At 49.3% G+C, this 18,626-nt stretch overlaps 1 pseudogene; it reads right to left on the bottom strand.

The window, feature by feature from the left end:
* Nucleotides 1–2,219: 2,219 nt before the first annotated feature.
* Nucleotides 2,220–3,486, bottom strand: LOC146209714 (uncharacterized; annotated as a pseudogene).
* Between the last annotated feature and the right edge of the window lie 15,140 nt (nt 3,487–18,626).

Genomic DNA, 18,626 nt, shown 5'->3' with positions numbered 1-18,626 from the left:
GGGGTTTGTCTCGGACGACGCACGCCATTCGCAAAACGTCGCTCGTGGTCTTCTTCTCTTCTTCTTCTGATGATGATGATGACCTCAGTCCACATGGCACATACCCACAGCAGGGGATTGGCTAAGGTTCATTGTAGATACGAAATATATATGGTCAGTGATTGGTGTATTTAGACAAATATGGGTGTAAATAGAAATTGGAAAAATAAAAAGGAAACAAAGGAGCAATGAAGTCTCACCTAGCATAGAAATCTGCATGATGAAATTATATAATCATAAATAGAATCGCACACCAGTTTCAAGGCGTATCTAGTGAAGCTTGCCCCGAAGGAGAGGAGAACTTGAATGGATGGAGGAAGGCCTAATCTAGAAAAGGGTGTCGCTAAGTAAATTTTAAGGAGAGGTGCGAACCGCCGGCAGAAGAGGAAAAAATCATCTATGGATTCAATTTCTCTAGAAGACTCACAACATTTAGCAACGTATTGACCCGAACGACATAAATCAAGATTTAATTTCGGTAATCTGCAGCACAAGAGAGTCATAGACACCTCGCATTGAATTTAACTACGCATGCGCTAACGCCACGACCATTTCACCTGTTGGTAATCCGCTGCAGGAAGGAGATACTCGTGACTCAGGTAGTGGAGACGTTGGAAATTTTCAAATCATGCTAAAGTTATGTAAACGGTATAAGGTATGTACAGAACAAGAGGTCTACCAAAAGCGGACATTGCTAAAAAATCAGCCCTCTCTTTAGATGTAATGCCACAGTGGCCAGGGATCCAGTGAAAACGCACTTCTCTATGGTGCGGAGGAATAAAAATAGTAAAGATAGTATCCCTAGAACTTTAGAACGCTGCAAAGCAGAAAATCCCTCAAATTTTAGAGTGCTGCCAACACGGATAGGCTGTCAGGAAGAAAAATAACCTTAAAATATTACTTGCATTTTTTTCTTAAAGCCAACCCAAAAGCCAGAAACTCAGCAGCAAACATGAGCATAAGTCCCGAAATGAATACCTCCAGTCATGAGCCCGGGAGTGTATGCCATTCGCTGCTTTTTCACTCTGCTGGGAGGCATCTGTAAAAGTGGCAGTATAGCTCGGGAAATGGTCTAGACAATCATTTAATACATCGGGAGATAAATGGGTAGCATTCCCTGGGAGAGTGTTCGCACAGTTCAGTTCAGTTCAGTCATTCAGTCGTGCCCGACTCTTCGTGCCCATATGGACCATGTCACGCCACGCTTTCCGGTCTCACAATCTTCCTAACATCACATAACTTCACCTGCAGTGCCTTGAGGATGCCATCTAACCATCGCGTTCACTGCCTACCCCTTCTCCGGCGACCCTAAACCTTTCCCAACATCAAATCTTTCTCCAGCGACTCCTCTCTTCTCATCAGATGACCAAAGTAGCAGAGCTTTAACTTTAGAATTTGACCCTCCAATGAGCAGTCAGGGTTTATGGTCGACAATATCGACTGATTTGATCTTCTGGTAGTCCAAGGAACTCTCAATAGTCTTCGCCAGCACCACAATTCAAACGCGTCAATTCTTCGGCGATCAGCCTTTTTCACAGTCCAACTCTCGCATCCATACATCACAACTGGAAAGACCATAGCACGAATTATACGGATCTTGGTTGGCAGACTGATGTCTCTGCTCTTTACTAGGCGGTCAAGGCTAACCATTGCTCTCTTTTCCAGAAGCAGGCGTCTCCTAATTTCATGGCTGCAGTCTCCTTCCGAGGTAATCTTGGAGCCCAAGATTGGGAAGAAAGCGGCGGCGAAAGTTGGGAAGGCCCAAGAATTATCTGAGCTTCTTAAGTGATGCAGTTGGTGGAAAATCTTGAACGGCCTTTACTTTGCTGTCTAGAGGTCGGATAGCTTGTGGAGTGAAAAGATGGCCTGGAAACGTAATTGTAGCGACGCCAAAAATTCACTTGTGCAGATTGATAACGAGGCTGTATTCATAAAAGCGTTATAAAAAGCGCGCACAGATGAGCAGTGTGCTGCTGCTCGGAGGAGGTTGTGACGAGGAGATCATCGATGTAGGCGAAAACGAAGTTGAGGCCTCGCGTAACCTTGTTTATAGTCGCTGATATCTGTGCGGCGTCGCGCAATCCAAAAGGCATCCTCACATACTCAGAGGCTGAATGCTGTGGCAATTGCCGTCTTTGTAATATTGGCGGGCTCCACGGGGATTTGGTGGTAAGCCTTCACTATGTCAATCTTACAGAAGATCGTGCAACAACCAAATCTGATGAGAGGTCCTGTATGTAAGGAAGTATATATCGATCTAGTAAGGTATGAGCATGAATGGTGCGGTAATCTCCACTTTCTCTGCAGTTATTCGGATCTTTCTTTGGCACCATGTGGAGTGGCGATGCCCAGTTTCTGGAGGAAGGGCGCACAATGCCGAGTTCAAGCATGTATTGAAACTCGCGGCGAACGGCAGCGGAGGATTCTCCAGACAGGCGTGGAGGGCGGGCAAACACAGGTGGTCCAGAGGTTACGATGTTGTGGGTGATCGAGTGTTGCGTCGGTAACTCTCTCATGTGCGGCTTCGTGATGTTGGAAAAATTGGCAAGGAAGTTCCCGTACGGCGAAGCCGGGACGAGAGCTCTGGAGGTGGAGAGCACGCCATTGACGGATAATTTTGTGCTTAGATCAATGAGGCGATGAGGCTGCATATCGACAGCGAGGTTGAAAAAACTGAGTAAATCAGCGCCGAAAACAGCTTGCGAGACATCGACGATGATAAAAATCTAGCGGAACGTCCGGCGCAATCTGAGGTTAAGGGTGAAAGACCGTTGGCCGTACGTGCAGGTGGGGGAGTTTTTGATCGCATGGAGTGGGGAGGTCGGTTTGTTGCCACTGCGATCTGCCCAAGCTGCTTGTATTACACTGACCTGTGCTCCCGTGTCAACGAGGAAGCCAGCTCCAGCGATCTTGTCCGAAACGTTAATTAGGCGGCATGTACGTCCACCTGTACCACTTGCCGCCGTCGGTGGTCGGTCGCAGTGTTTCCCGATAAGGTGCATGGGTGGGTGCTTTTGCGAGCAGAGCTGTTGAAAATACGGTGGTACCAGCACACAGCCGAGGAGGAGGAGTCTTGCCGCGCTTCGGATGGTTGAAGATTCGGTGAGGGCGACGATGCCTGGGATTGGCAGCAGGACTGGAGCCTCGGCGGAGAACGGTGTGGCAGGGGCACAAGGTCATCAAGCCGCCTGGCCAAAACATCCAGTCGCTCTTCTAAGCTCACAATCTGGGAGGCTGTGGTAGTAGTAGAAGTCAGAGTGGTCACGGCGCGGGCGCTGGCGTGCCTTAAGTAATCCGCAACACGGTCGGCTAGTTCAGCGAGCTTGTCCAGTGTGACATCACACGCAAGTGCGAAGACGAGGACCATGTTCTGGAGAAGACGCTGGAGAAACCACTCACGCAGTAAACTGTCCGGCCCCGAGGGGGGTCTCCAAGCAGCTGTTGCATACGACGGAGGAGCTACGAAGGACGGCTGTCACCGAATTCTAGAGCGGTGAGAAGTTGCTGGAGTCTGCTGCGCTCGGACGCTGATTTGCGGTCAACGAGAACCGTTTTAAACGTGTCGAAATGTCGGGCCGTGTCCGGCGAGGAGATAATGTCCGCTAATTCCTCGGCAACGTCAGGAGGCAAGGAGGACTTGAGAGGGGGGAACTTCATCTCCTGGCTGGTGATACGCCTCAAGTGGAAATGCGCTTCAACCTGGAGTAGCCAGGCACAAGGGCTGTTGGGCCAAAGTGATGACAGGTTGACGGTTGAAACGCGGCCAATGAAGCGCTGTTATACCGGGCGTCTTAGGACGGGTCAACAGCTGTAGGAGTGGTGGAAGAGGTTGCGTGTTCGATGCCTAGTCACCAAAAATGTCGGATCTAAGGCGAGGAATAACCAGCTCCGACAGCGTTCGGGTTCGATATGTTTTATTATTGCGCTGCTCACGCTGAGGTGTCTAGTGCCAACCTCTTCTTTGTCCATGGCCGTGCCGTGGCTTGCGATAAAATCGCGGCGCGATGGGCGCTACTGATTCACCACTTTTTAGCTCTATGCAAAATTTTTCTTTGTCACTTCACTGGGCTATTGAGGTTTCTTCGGTCGGATGATTAAATTGCCGTGACCTTCGCGAGGTGAATGTGTCACGTTATAGAGTTAATGTCGCTAACTTCGTGTATCGATTCTCCATCCTCAACCTCGTTGTCTGCTTATAACCTGAACCCACTTGACTGTGAGCGAAGCTTTGTTTTACACTGTTCTTGAAACTACTCCTACATATCAGCGGATTAGGAATTCGGTATATGTAAGCTTATCCCTTCATGGATCACTGCCTTGTCGTGGCGGAGGGGCTTGCGAAACTCGATGAAGTCGCGAGCTCTGCTGTGTAGGGCCACCCAAGATAGACAGGTCACGACAGAGAGTTCTGACAAAATGTGATTCACTGGAGAAGGCAGTGGCAACCCACTCCAGTATTTCCTGCCAAGAACACCCTATGGCCAGTCACAATACCATTAATGATATGGCGCCGGAAGATGAGCCCCCCAGGTTGGAAGGCGTCCCACATGTTACTGGGGATGAACAAAGGGCGATTCCTAGTAGCTCCAGGACGAATGAAGCGGCTGGGCTAAAGCCAAAAGGACGCTCAGTTGTGGATGTGTCGGGAAGCGACCGGAAAGTCCGATGTTGCAAGGAGATATATCACATAGCAACATGGAATGTAAGATCTATGACGCAAGGTAAACTGGATGTGGTCAAGCGAGAAATGGACAGATTGAACATTGATATCTAGGGTATCAGCGAGCTGAAGTGGACCGGAGTGGGAGAATTTAACTCCGGCGACCATTATGTCTTTTACTGTGGGCACGAATCCAAGAGAAGGAATGGGGTCGCTCTCATAGTAAACAGAAGAATGTGCAAAGCTGTGCTAGGGTACAACCCCAGAAACGACCGAATGATTTCACTTCGGATCCAAAGTCACCCTTTCAACATAACAGTTATCCAAGTCTACGCACCGACCACTACTGCTGAAGAAGCTGACGTTGAGAGATTTTATGCGGACCTACAATGCCTTTTAGACTGCACCCCATCATCAGACGTCGTTTTTCTCATAGGAGACTGGAATGCTAATGTCGGGAGTGAAGAAATATCCGGAATTATAGGCAAGTTCGGTCTTGGCGAGCGAAATGAAGCTGGGCAGAGCTTACTAGGGTTTTGTCAAGAAAACAACCTGACCATAGCGAATACTCATTCTCAACAGCACAAGAGGCGCCTGTACACATGGACTTCACCCGACGGTCTGTATAGGAATCAGGTCGATTATATTCTTTGCCGGCAAAGATGAAGAAGCGCTATACAAGCAGTAAAAACAAGGCCTGGGGCCGATTCTGGCACCGATCCTCAGCTTCGTGTTGCCAAAATTAAGCTTCGATTGAGGGAAACGCAGAAAACTAGAAGGCCTTTCAGGTATGATCTGGATCAAATTTCATTAGAATATGCTGTGGAAGTGAGGAATCGATTTCAAGAATTAGATCTAGAAGACAGAGAGCCCGAAGAGATGTGGACTGATGTTCGTGATATAATACAAGAAGTTGCTACTAAGGTAGTTCCAAAGCAAGAGAAATTCAAGAAAGCAAACTGGTTATCTGAAGAGGCTTTGCAAATAGCTGAGGAAAGGAGGATGGCAAAAGTTATGGGGGAAAGAGAAAGATACAAGGTTCTCAATGCGGATTTTCAGAAAATAGCAAGGTGAGATAAGATTGCCTTCCTGAACATGCAGTGCCAAGCAGTTGAGGACAACAGCCAATTAAGGAACACAAGAGCTCTGTATAAAACAATCAAAGATATCAAAGGAAGCTTCTGTGCTAAGCTGGGCGTGAAAAAGGACAAACGAGGCAAGGACCTCACTGAAGCCTCAGAGATAAAGAAGAGTGGCAGGAATACTCAGAAGAACTGTACAAGAAGGACACGAATGTGCAAACCGAACATAACACGGTTGTGATTACTGATCTCGAGCCGGGCATCTTGAAGAGTGAAGTTGAATGGGCCTTAGCCAGCCTAGCTAAGAACAAAGCTAGCGGAATTGATGGCATTCCAGCGGAGTTGCTTCAAAACCTCAACAATGACGCTGTTAAAATTCTGCATACATTATGTCAGAAGATTTGGGCAACCCTGCAGTGGCCTCAGGATTGGAGGAGGTCAGTTTCCATCCTCATTCCAAAGAAAGGCACTGCCAAAGATTGTTCCAACTACCGCACGATCGCGCTTATTTCGCATGCTAGCAAGGTGATGTTGAAAATCCTCCAAGGTAGGCTGCAGCAGTATGTGGATCGGGAGCTTCCGGACGTGCAAGCTGGGTTTCGCAAGGGCACAGGAACTACAGACCAACTTGCCAACCTTCGCTGGATCATGAAAAAAGCAAGAGAGTTCCAGAAATCCATCTACGTCTGCTTCATTGATTATGCGAAAGCGTTTGACTGTGTAGATCATAGCAGATTGTGGCTAACTCTCCAAGAGATGGGAGTTCCAATTCACCTCATCTGTCTCCTGAGGAACCTGTATGAAGGACAAGAGGCCACAGTCAGTACTGGGCATGGTCTTTGTAAGGCCGCAGTGAAAAGCGACTCGCACGTGGAGTCGAGCTGGCGGTCGAACCCCCCCTCCCCGCGCCGAGGCCAAGGAGTGAGCGCTCTTGTCTTTTTCTCCTTTTCCCCCCTTTTCTTGGGTGCGGGCGAGCGGGAGGCTTGGTTTGTTTCGCCTTTTCGCCCCGAGGCGTCGGCAGGGAGCGAACGGCAGACGCATCCTTATCGGCCGGGAACATCAGCAGCACGCCTCTGCGAACCACTTTACAGCCAGCTCGTCCAGCGATGTCCCGCCGTGGCGCCAAGCATGGGTGCAGGGAGACGCCGTTAATGAAGCTTTTTGCACTGCCACAAGCGCTCACTAAATGCCCTGCAGAAGGCGACAATAGGCGCGCCCCTCGGCCCTCCCAAGTGGGCAATCAGCCCAGCGGCCTCCCGCTGTGTCGCGAGACATTGTGTCCGAGCAACGGCGACTGTACACTGATCTGGGAAAGTGCTCCCCCCCCCCCCTTTTTCCTCGAACGGACGGCTGGATGGCCTAGTCTCCAGATCCCCCGCGGCGTTTCTTTCACAAAGGTGCCAGCTGCAAGGTCGCGTCGCAAACACGCTGAAGAGGGGAGGCAAAAACAGGCGCCTTGTGAGAGGGTTTGGGGACCAGCGAGTGGAAAGAGTGTGTGTTTTGAATGTTGTATTTTATTTGACGTAATTAAGGACCTGCGTCCGAGATTATTCCCAACCCACGGGGGTTGTGGCATGTTTTTCAATAATTTGATTGGCTGCTTTATTTTGGGGGCAGATCACCTAAGGTGACCGCGCTCGAGTCTTTGTTGATGTTTGTTATCAAAAAGCGGTCCTCGGACCATGTTTGGCAGTGAAAATTGAGGCTCCGTGCTTAGCACGTATTTACACCCCCTAGGCTTTAACCGAAACGCTCGGTAAGAAAGTAAGGGCCTGTAAAGTGACTTCTTTGTGTCAGAGTCTTCATTTTCTTTTAAGTTACAGTTGTCTGTGTGACTTGTTGCTGTAACTTTGCCTATGTATACTATTTGCTTCAGTAAATATATATCTCCTCCTGACCATCATCCGATCATCGTCTTCTGCTCCTTACCTGCCGAAGACAGCAAAAACATCACTGGCGCAGTCGACAGGATTCGGCAACCAGCGACCACGAGCATCACCCAGAGCACCCAGGCCCTGGGAACCCACTAGGCAACAAGCGTCCGCACGTCCAGCCAGAAGCAGTAAGGTGATCCAGGCCCCGAACCAGAGGCAGCGTTCTGGGGAAGGACTCCGACGAGGCTGCGGCACCAAGGGACGGAGGCCCCAACTGGCGACACCAGCACGGGTAAGCGGGATTTCTTGCGCTTTGTTGAAGTGGCTATAGCTCAAGTGTAAAGTGGCGTATGGTTTTAACACGGCGCATGATGGCGAGCGTAGGCGAGAGAGAGACGGGAGGAGATATCACAGATGACAGCGAGTAGTCGCAGCAAGCGACAACTCAGCGTGTAGTAGGAGCGCTACGTGAAGTAGCGGAGATGTCGGTATCCGATGCGGTTGCAATTCGCCGCATGGAACTAGATTTTGAGCTGGAAAAATTGAAAATTCTTTCACAGGAACGCCTAGAGTTACAGAAGCTTGGGCTAGATCCAGCGGTTGCAATGGCGATAGCGGGAATCAGGCAGACGTCTGTCAGGTCAGACATTGACGATAAGCGTCGAATGCGGCCCGATCCAGTCTCCCAATGCGCTAAAGTCCTTAAGGGACTGAAGCTGCCGTGTGACGCGGACGTGCCGTTATGGTTCGAGGAAGTCGAGAGAATTTCCACGACGTACAAGGTGCCAAACGAAAGCCGCGTTCACTTAATCATGCCAGCACTAGCTGAGCGTGTCAGGTACCTTCTCCGTAACCTCGGGGACGATGAGTGTGGCAGCTACGAGTCGGTAAAAACAGCCGTTTTAAAGGAGCTGAAGCTTAACCCCTCAGAATACCTCGAACGCTTTGAGCGCGCGACGAAACGCCGCGATGAAACTTGGGCGCAGTTCACGTCGCGCACTAAGACGTACTTTCAGTACTACCTTCGGTCACGGGACGTAGAAACCAAAGACGACCTGGTATCATCGATAATCGCAGATCGCATAAAGGGTAGCTTGAGCCCTGAGGGCTTAGAGCATGTGCGTCTTCGTGAGGAGGAGAGGTGGCTAAAACCGGATGAAATATCCGACGTTCTCCAAACGTTCGAACAGGATAAGGGCAAGGGGCGCGCAGCGAAACAAATTGTTGTGTATGCGGAAAACCCGAAGGGACCCCCGCAAGCGGCGAACAATGATAGCAAACAGCCAATTCAGTGTTATGAGTGCCACGCATCTGGCCACCGAGCCAAGGAATGCCCTCGCGCTTCACAAAACGTGCAGAAGAAGGAGAAACGCCCTCGAGCTCAAAAAGTAGCTGTAGCCAACGTAGAGGCATGCGAAACACCGGCGTCAGTAACCTCCCAGACAACCCTAGTAGCAGAGATGAAAACGCCCCAGTCATTCGACGAGGTACGCAAATCGAAGCTACAGCAGGTGGAGATTGAGTGCGCAGGGATACCGGTAGCGAGATAACCGTGGCCTCGTGCCAAGTATATGTCGGGAGCCATCCGGCTCGATAAAGCTAGTTTCGGCTATTGGGGAGACGGTTAACGCAAAACTGGTCTCTCTTGCGGTAAGCATCAGGTGCCCCACCGCACACATAGCAAGGCCCGAGGCAGTAGACATTGTATGCGCGCTTTCTGATAAGCTGGCGGAGGGAGTTGATTGTTTGCTCTCGAGGGAGGATTGGGAACTGCTTTCGGAGATAGACAGTCGTTACGAGGCACTTGTTATGAATAAGGCCTGCCCTCTGTCTGAAGCAGTTAACGCGTCTGTCACCATGGCGGAGCAGAGCGCAAAACTGAGCTCTACATCACACGAGGAGCAAGCGGCGGGGCCTGAGGCAGAAAAACTAATGAGTGGTGAGCAGGGTGTGGCAACGGAACAGCCCTGTGAAATAGATCTGGAAGAAAGCGAGAAGGAAGATGTAATCTCGATCCAGGATGACGCGGACTCAGCCCTAAAACAGCGCCAGGTATTCAGATCCGACCAAGTAACAGACGAAACCTTAAAGAAAGCGTGGGCTGACGCAAAGGCAGGGAAGGCAGGCAAGGTTGTTTCAGACGGCTTGTTGTATCACTGGGATTCGATCTCCGGTAGCAAAGTGAAGCAGCTTGTGCTCCCCCTTAGCAGGCGTGAAGAGGTACTCTGCCTTGCGCATGAGTCCCTTTGGGGAGGCCATTTGGGGCCACGGAAGACAAAGACCAGAATTAAGTACAGCTTTTTCTGGCCAGGCTTAGAAGGGGACGTAACGCGACACTGCAGGACATGTCACGGCTGTCAAGTCCGCTCAGAGAGGCGAATTAAAGATAGGGTTCCCATCACACCTCTCACCAGACCCGACCATCCGTTTCAGGTCGTAAATGTCGATATAATCGGGCCGCTCGATGTTCCGTCGAGCACGGGTCATAGGTACGCTCTCTGCCTCGTTCACTTGTGCACGCGGTGGCCGGAAGTAGTCTGTTTGCGATCCCTAACCGCTAGGGCAACTTGCGACGCCTTGCTTACGATTTTCAGCCGCACAGGCATACCTGAGGTAGTCTGTTCAGATCAGGGAACGAACTTCACGGCGCAGCTGACGTGTGAGATGTTAGCAAGACTGGGATGCGCACCGCGATTTTCGACTCCTGAGCATCCGGAGAGCAACGGGACAGTGGAAAGGTGGAACCGCGTTTTGAAGAACATGTTGTTCCACGTTATTGTGAAAGATCCCAAGATCTTGGATAGACTGGTTTCATTCGTTCTCTGGGCGTACAGGGAAGTCCCCCATGACACTACAGGCGTGGCGCCGTTCCGGCTCTTATTCGGTAGAAACCCTATCGGACCGCTGGCAATTCTGCAGCGAACATGGACAGGCCAGCAACCCCTCCCGAACACGCTCAGGGAAGAACCCGCGAAGTATTTGCGACGGCTACGCGAGCAGCTAGAAGTAGCAGCAGAAGTAGCGGGTTTGACAGCGAGCGCACGTCAGGGAAGTTACGCGCAGGCGTATAACAGGCAAGCACGGAGCAAGACGTTTGTCGTCGGAGACCAGGTATTGCTCTTTGATAGAGACTCTGGCAGTAAAATGGCCCCCACATGGCTCGGTCCTTTTGTCGTAACCGCGCAAGAGAGGCAGAACTCGTACAGAATCGACAAAGGAAAAAAGGCTACAGCGATAGTGCATGCGAACAGGCTGTGACCCTACTACGCACGTGTCAGCCATGTCGGAGTAGGTTTCGAGGAAGACGAGGAGTTTGGTGAAATCGAGTACACCCCTCGGTCTGTGCCTGAGAGATGTGGTGTTTGTCTGATAGATGCGGAGAAACTCGCACACCTACCTACTCAGGACCGCATCGAGATCTCGGAGGTGTTTGCCGCTTACGCTGATTTGTTCAGCGAAACGCCGGGAGTCGCACGAGTTGGGGCACATAAGATAAAGCTGCGCGAAGGCCACCAGCTCAAACGCACTTTCCCATATCGAGTGCCGGAGTTATTAAGGAGTGAGGTGAGCCGCCAGGTAAACGAGTTGCTAAACCTCGGGCTGGTGTATCCGGTGGAAAGCGAGTGCGCCCATCCCGTTGTATGCGTGGGTAAAAAGGATGGATCGGCGCGCATGTGTGTTGACTATCGCGCTTTAAACGCAGCGACGCGCACGGTTGCCTTTCCAATGTCACCCCCTAAAGAGCTCATCATGAGGGTGGGCCGCGCTAGGTATATCACTCTTATCGACTTGCGACGCGGATACTGGCAGGTGCCGGTGGCTCCGGAAAGCCATCTGACCGCCTTCGTAACTCACGAGGGACAATATGCTTGGCGCGTCATGCCGTTCGGGCTAAAGAACGCCGCGGCCACCTTTCAGCGGATAATGAACACCCTCCTCTCGAAACATCAGGCTTATGCGGCCGCATACCTCGATGACATCGCCATTTTCTCTTCCTCGTGGACTGAACACTTGCGGCACTTAGAAATAATTTTTGATTTGTTGCGCGACGCCAAGCTTAAAGTGAGCCGGGAAAAGTGTCAGGTCGCACAGGCCCACATTAAGTACCTAGGACGCATAGTAGGAGGCGGAACCCATGGGCCCGACCCAGAAAAGATATCGGCCATTCGTGGGCTCGTGCCCCCCGCAACAAAGAGATAGCTACGGAGTCTGCTAGGCTTATGTGGTTACTACCGCGATTACGTTGAAGGATACGCCGAGGTGGCCGCACCACTCACGTCTTTGACGAGGCGAGGTGTACCTAACACGATTCCGTGGAGCCAGGAAGCGCAAAACGCGCTCGACAGACTCAAGTCAGCTCTGTGCGAAGCTGCATCGCTGAACACCCCTGACATTAAAAGGCCATATTGGCTGTTCACCGACGCGTCCGACGTTGCAGCGGGGGCTTGTCTGGCGCAGATGGGAGACGAGGGACGGAAAAGGCCGATAGCGTTTTCCAGCCAAAGATTCACGCCAACGCAGACCCGCTGGTAAACGATCGAGCGGGAAGCATTCGCCATTATCTGGGCACTAAAGAAATTTGATCATTGGTTCTACGGGGCAGAAATTAACGTGGTGTCTGACCACTACCCCCTCTCCTATCTCACTACTAGTACGCCTCATGGGGCAAAACTCGCGCGATGGGCGCTGGCCGTACAGCGCTACAATGTGACTGTGACCCACAGCAAAGGGTCAAGCAATGGTAACGCCGACGCGTTAACCCGTGTCCCCAATGTGACTTGGAGCGTAGAGCAAGCACACGCTTGAGCCATGGCCTTTCGGCGACGCGTGAATGTTCCCTCGTACCTGGTGCAATGTGTGATGTGAACGGTGGAGTGCGCGTGAACTTGGCGTGAGGACATCCAATTGCTCGTGCGCGGGACTTTCACGAACACTGTCCGGTCCGCCGATGCGAATGTGTGATTTGTTTTGTGCTATACCCATCTTGTGTCGCGAGATTCATTTGGTGTTCCATTCACGTGCGAAGTGTCATACATGTTTTGTTTTCTTCGCGGGTTGTTGCGGCCTTTGTTGTGTTAGGCTGAAATGACCGGATTCCAAGCTCAATTACCCGTTTAGGAGGGACGTGTAAGGCCGCAGTGAAAAGCGACTCGCACGTGGAGTCGAGCTGGCGGTCAAACCCCCCACGCGCCGAGGCCAAGGAGCGAGCGCTGTTGTTTTTTTTTTCTCCTTTTCCCCCCTTTTCTTGGGCGCGGGCGCGCGGGCGCGCGGGAGGCTTGGTTTGTTTCGCCCCTTCGCCCCGAGGCGTCGGCAGGGAGTGAACGGCAGACGCATCCTTATCGGCCGGGAACATCAGCAGCACGCTTCTGCGAACCACTTTACGGCCAGCTCGTCCAGCGATGTCCCGCCGTGGCGCCAAGCATGGGTGCAGGGAGACGCCGTTAATGAAGCTTTTTGCACTGCCACAAGCGCTCACTAAATAACCTGCAGAAGGCGAAAATAGGCGCGCCCCTCGGCCCTCCCAAGTGGGCAATCAGCCCAGCGGCCTCCCGCTGTGTCGCGAGACATTGGGTGCGAGCAACGGCGACTGTACACTGCTCTGGGACAGTGCCGCCCCCCCCCCCCTTTTTTTCCTTGAACGGGACGGCTAGATGGCCTAGTCTCCAGATCCCCCGCGGCGTTTCTTTCACAAAGGCGCCAGCTGCAAGGTCGCGTCGCAAACACGCTGAGGAGGGGAGGCAAAGACAGGCGCCTTGTGAGAGGGTTTGGGGACCAGCGAGTGGAAAGAGTGTGTGTTTTGAGTGTTGTATTTTTATTTGACGTAATTAAGGACCTGGGTCCGAGATTATTCCAAACCCACAGGGGTTGTGGCATGCTTTTCAATAATTTGATTGGCTGTTTTATTTTCGGGGCGGATCACCTAAAGTGACCGCCCTCGGGTCTTTGTTGATGTTTGTCATCAAAAAGCGGTCCTCGGACCATGTTTGGCAGTGAAGATGGAGGCTCCGTGCTTAGCACGTATTTACACCCCCTAGGCTTTAACCGAAACGCTCGGTAGGAAAGTGAGAGCCTGTAAAGTGACTTCTCTGTGTGAGAGTCTTCAATTTCTTTTAATTTACAGTTGTCTGTGTGACTTGTTGCTGTAACTTTGCCTATGTATACTATTTGCTTCAGTAAATATATATCTCCTCCTGACCATCATCAGATGATCAGGAGGAGGTTCGGTTCCCACCATCGGCACGTTGTTTTTTATTCTACTTTTTGTTTAATTATCTTTCCCCTAAACAGAGTACATTACTAACTTGCTGTGGTTATCTAAGTAAACATAAAAAAAGACACATATAGTACCATCCCCAACGCTTTCCTTGGCCACGCCGACTGTTGGCTTCTTTCCTTCACATATATGTATATATATATATATATATATATATATATATATATATATATATATATAGGGAGTGGGTTGAATCTCGAATGGGTCCGGTAGGTCATCAACTTGAAGTAGGTGACACACGATGCAAAAACAACACTTTAATCCGATGTTTCGGCCGGGATCCGGCCTTTGTCAAGGAATGTAGAAAGAAGCTGTCGGTTCCCATTTCCTATATACATGCACAATAGAAACACGTGACCAGCCACTGTCAACAAATAAACACCAAAATTTCAAAAACAAGATTTCACACGCGTGATGTAATGGCGGTGCAAGGTATATAGACCGAATGACACGTGTTGCGCTTAGGTCATGCATCTTAATATGTTGCACAAAGAAAACAAGATATATCACTAAAGAGACTGTTGTCACTATCAGGGCACAAAACAAAATATCGCGAGGTTATAATGGTTGGTTGGTTGGTTTGTGGGGTTTAACGTCCCAAAGCAACTCAGGCTATGAGAGACGCCGTAGTGGAGGACTCGGTGGAGTACATGTCACATTTAATCCTGCAATATTCAGGAGGGGTAGGGGGCGGGGGGAATTGATCAACTGAAATATCATTCTCATTGGTAGGCGACAGTAGCAGATAACACGTCAGTAGAATTTAACAGTGAAATATCCTCCTGAGACCGGGAATGCATTGGGTGCACAGATCTTTCTTTAACTTTCAGAATAAGTCAGTATGGTTATGAAGGTGAAAAGTGTTAAACGTTTTTTGAATAGCAATGATAGTATCAGCTCAGTGCGATGTCCAATATATTGGACACTGGGATTCTACCCGTTCTTTTTTCACCAAACGCGTATGTATTTACATGCCGCAGGTAATGCTTTTAAACTCGTGTGCAATTTTTTTTTAATAACTTCTAAGGTAAAATGGTGAAAAAGAACGTAAAAGCGAGCCTTCATCTGCTCAAAAAAAAAAAAAAAAAAAAACTTTCGCTTGCTTCTTCACTTTCTGTGGGCAATTTCAAAACATCTTCTGTCCTTTGTGATGCAGAAGAAGAGCGGGCATTTGGTGCAAAAGAACATTGTTTTATATTACAAAATTATAAAATTTTAAATTTATAATTAATGATGCTATAATTTATAAATTTTAATTTTTAATTAAAATTATAAATTATAAAATTATAAACTTATAGACATGCGAGGCCGGTCTGCTACACCACAAATAGAGGCGATTTTGTCCGCAAGCCGCTAAATAACAACAATACTCATCTGCTATTCATAACAAAGCCGTGGCAAAAGCGCGGTCAAAATGCCCGGGTTGAGTCCCAGCGTCCAACACATTGGACACGCGAAATCAAAGGACGCATGAATAAAAGTAAGCGCTTGAACAGTTTAAATTTCTTATTCTGCACATTCGCTGTTGTATTACCTTTAATATAAAATCAAAGATATGCTTTGAAAGCTGGTAGAAATACGAGAAAAAGGACTTACTTCGCCGACAGGTGCCATCAAACGCCGCGCCGCTGAATGTCGCCCTTTTGAAAAGTTTTGGCGGGAATTTGAACAATGCGTTTTCATCTATGTTGCATAGATGGCGCTAGCAGGTGTCCAATATATTGGACTGCAGGGTTTTATGAGGATGAATGCCTTGGCATAGGAGTACTGTCTGATTACTTAGTGTCCAATATATTGGACAAATCCCCATAGCCGGGTCTCAGGAGGATATAACTGTGATTTAGCGCGGTACACACACACACAAAAGGTAAACAGTCACTCAAATCGCGGCATGGTGACAAAACTCGATTTTGTGCTCAATGCTATGGGGACAAAAAGAAGCAATTAAAGTTAACTGTTCGTAACAGTGTTGATAAAAGGAATCGTGGGGAAGGTTATAGGATAAGTTGTAATGATCAGTGCATGTTACGGCGGGAAGCAATATGACAGTGAGAAACTGGCAAACATGAAAAGATCAGTGCAAGTAAAGCATGACATACTGTGAGGGGCTTTGGGCTGTGACCGTAAAAGCGCAAGCGAAGAGGCAAACAGTGCAAAATGGAGCCAATGTCGATTAAACATAATATCTTTTAAGAAGTTGCCAATGGTGCTACCATTTAGTTAAAATGCTACGACGAGAGACAAGTTAGCTTGCCAGTGTTTTCATTCAGACCACAAGAAACCGTGTTAAACTTATGTATTAAAAATGATTCGCGAACTTCGCGTTCATGGTGGGTTCTGAAGCCTGATTCCAGTAAAGTTACTTGCATTTTTTCAAAGGGGTGCTTGGTAATGTTTACATGCTTAGAGATAGGACGGTTAGGCAGTGTATTACAATGGGCTTTATGATTATTAAATCGGTATCTGAAGGGTGTTTCGGTTTGGCCAATGTACTGAATTTTGCAGATAGAACATTCAAGCATGTAAATCACGTTGTCCGTATCACATGAGAAGTTGCCTCGAATCTTTATATTAAAGTTCGATGCAGTGCTGAAAGCTTTCACTGATGTAGTCATTTGTGCACAAACTTTGCAGCGTGACTTGTTGCAAGGATGGCAGCCGATTCGTGCAGTGGGGCTAGTTTTAGACGAAGTTAAAATATCACTGAGGTTCTTGTTACGGCGATAGACAACACGGGGGGCTTGCTGATAAATTTCTTTTAGACGATCACTTCGCATGAGAACACCATGATGTTTCTTTAATATGCCTGCAACGTTGGGGACCGAAGCAGAATGCGTTAGCACGAGATTGATTCGTGATTGGCCGGATGGTTCCTTTTCCGCTTTGAGGAGTGCTTTGCGATCAAGAAGGCTTGCTCGTTCCACTGCATCATTTATTAAGCGCTCTGGATATTTGCGTTCCATTAGGGTGTTACGAAGGTTGGCACAGTGAAATTCAAAGCTGCGATCGTCTGAACATATCCGTTTAAAGCGGACGGCTTGTCCATATGGGATGCTAGTCTTCCAGTATTTAAGATGGCTGCTGTCGAAGTGCAGGTACTGAGGTCTGTCACTGGGTTTCCGGTATAGATCAGTGATTAGTTTGCCATTCTTTATTGACACTGTCACGTCTAGAAAAGCAATGGTGGTTCGAGAATAAGAATGAGAAAAGTTTATGGCCTCATGCACATTATTAAAACTAGAGATGAATGATAAAAGTTCTGCCTCACCATGTTGCCAAATAAAAAAAAAATGTCGTCTATAAATCTCTTGTAGTAAAAAGGCTTTAGAGGGTAGTCTTCGAGAAACCGGTCTTCTAATAAGCTCATGAATATGTTGGCGTAGTTGGGACCAATACGTGTACCCATTGTCGTGACGCTGGGGCTACGTCGACCCGGCCTTCACTTGGTAGCGTGCAGAGACTCGGGGTTGATGAAGGATTGAATCTTCGAAGTTGGTGAAATATGTGCAAGCAGGTTTAATGGCACTTTGAGAAAACTTATTTACATGGTTATTTACATGAAAATGAAGGGTACATCAGCAAAATGGCAAGCGTTAAGAGTTCATAGCGAGAAGCGTCTGGATGAGCCGTTTACCCAGGGCTCAGAGAGACATTTCGTGCTCTGCAGCGTCCTTAAAACCCCCTATGTCCAGCCCCTCTCTGAAGATGCTGACCAACCAAATCCAGGGCACGCCCCTCAGATATCGGCATCCAATCGAACACATCACTGCACTGATGGTCTGAAGCTCTGACTGGTCCGGCATTGATTCGTTGGGCGTGATCACTAGTTGGCGGGAAAAGCTTGGGAACGGCGCGGAGGTACATTTCTATTCTTCAGCCAAGAATCGGTAGGCTGGTTCCGGCAAGTGGATTTACTTCTCAGAAACCCAAGTGCACGTGCGCGCCGCATACGGCTCCCAGCATTGTCCCTTTCCAACAATTGCAAATCTTTCCTGCATTCCCAGGAAATCCTCTAATGGCCGTATGCGTCATGCTCCTTTCTTGTCCTGCACGTCAGCGGACGTGTCACTCTGTCGTCTCCTTTGTACAGTAGGCATTCCTCACTGGACGATAGGGCTTCTCGACGGGAAGGTGAACAATTGAACCAAAGCACTTCCTGCTATTTCCCGCAGGGGGACATTTCTTTGTGTTTTTCTAGACGTTCTCTTGACAGGGTCAATTTAGGATTTGCAGGGTGTCCACAAAGCAAAACAGGCTTACACAAAAGGATTCCTGGAAACAGGCTCGCTTAGCGCCCTTGTACCAACAGCACATATCCACAGCACTTATCCTATGCCCACAGGCGAACAATAGAGCGCGCAAGTGCGGATGATGCACGGTCGTAACAGCCTCCTCCCCCGCCAGAAGAGTCACGGAGGGCAGCAGTCGCAGCTGCTGCGTGAAGAGACGACTTTATGGCCTGCACGTGAACGCTTGAAGCTCGCTGTTGCTTGTCGCGTTGTCTTGATTGTTGTAGGCCAAATTGCTTGAGCTATCTGAAACTCAACCACATGTCCAAGCAAGCACTCGGCTCCCGTCTGAAGAGACCAGGTTAAAAGAAAACTGGTTTGGTTTGGTTTGGTGGGTTTAACGTCCCAAAGCAACTCAGGCTATGAGAGACGCCGTAGTGGAGGACTCCGGAAATTTCGACCACCTGG

Source organism: Amblyomma maculatum, chromosome 1 (assembly GCF_055883805.1).
Source record: "Amblyomma maculatum isolate TAMU_Amacu chromosome 1, ASM5588380v1, whole genome shotgun sequence".
Lineage (NCBI taxonomy): Eukaryota > Metazoa > Arthropoda > Arachnida > Ixodida > Ixodidae > Amblyomma > Amblyomma maculatum.
The sequence above is the reverse complement of the archived record's forward strand: the minus strand, read 5'-3'. Positions and strand labels throughout refer to the sequence as shown.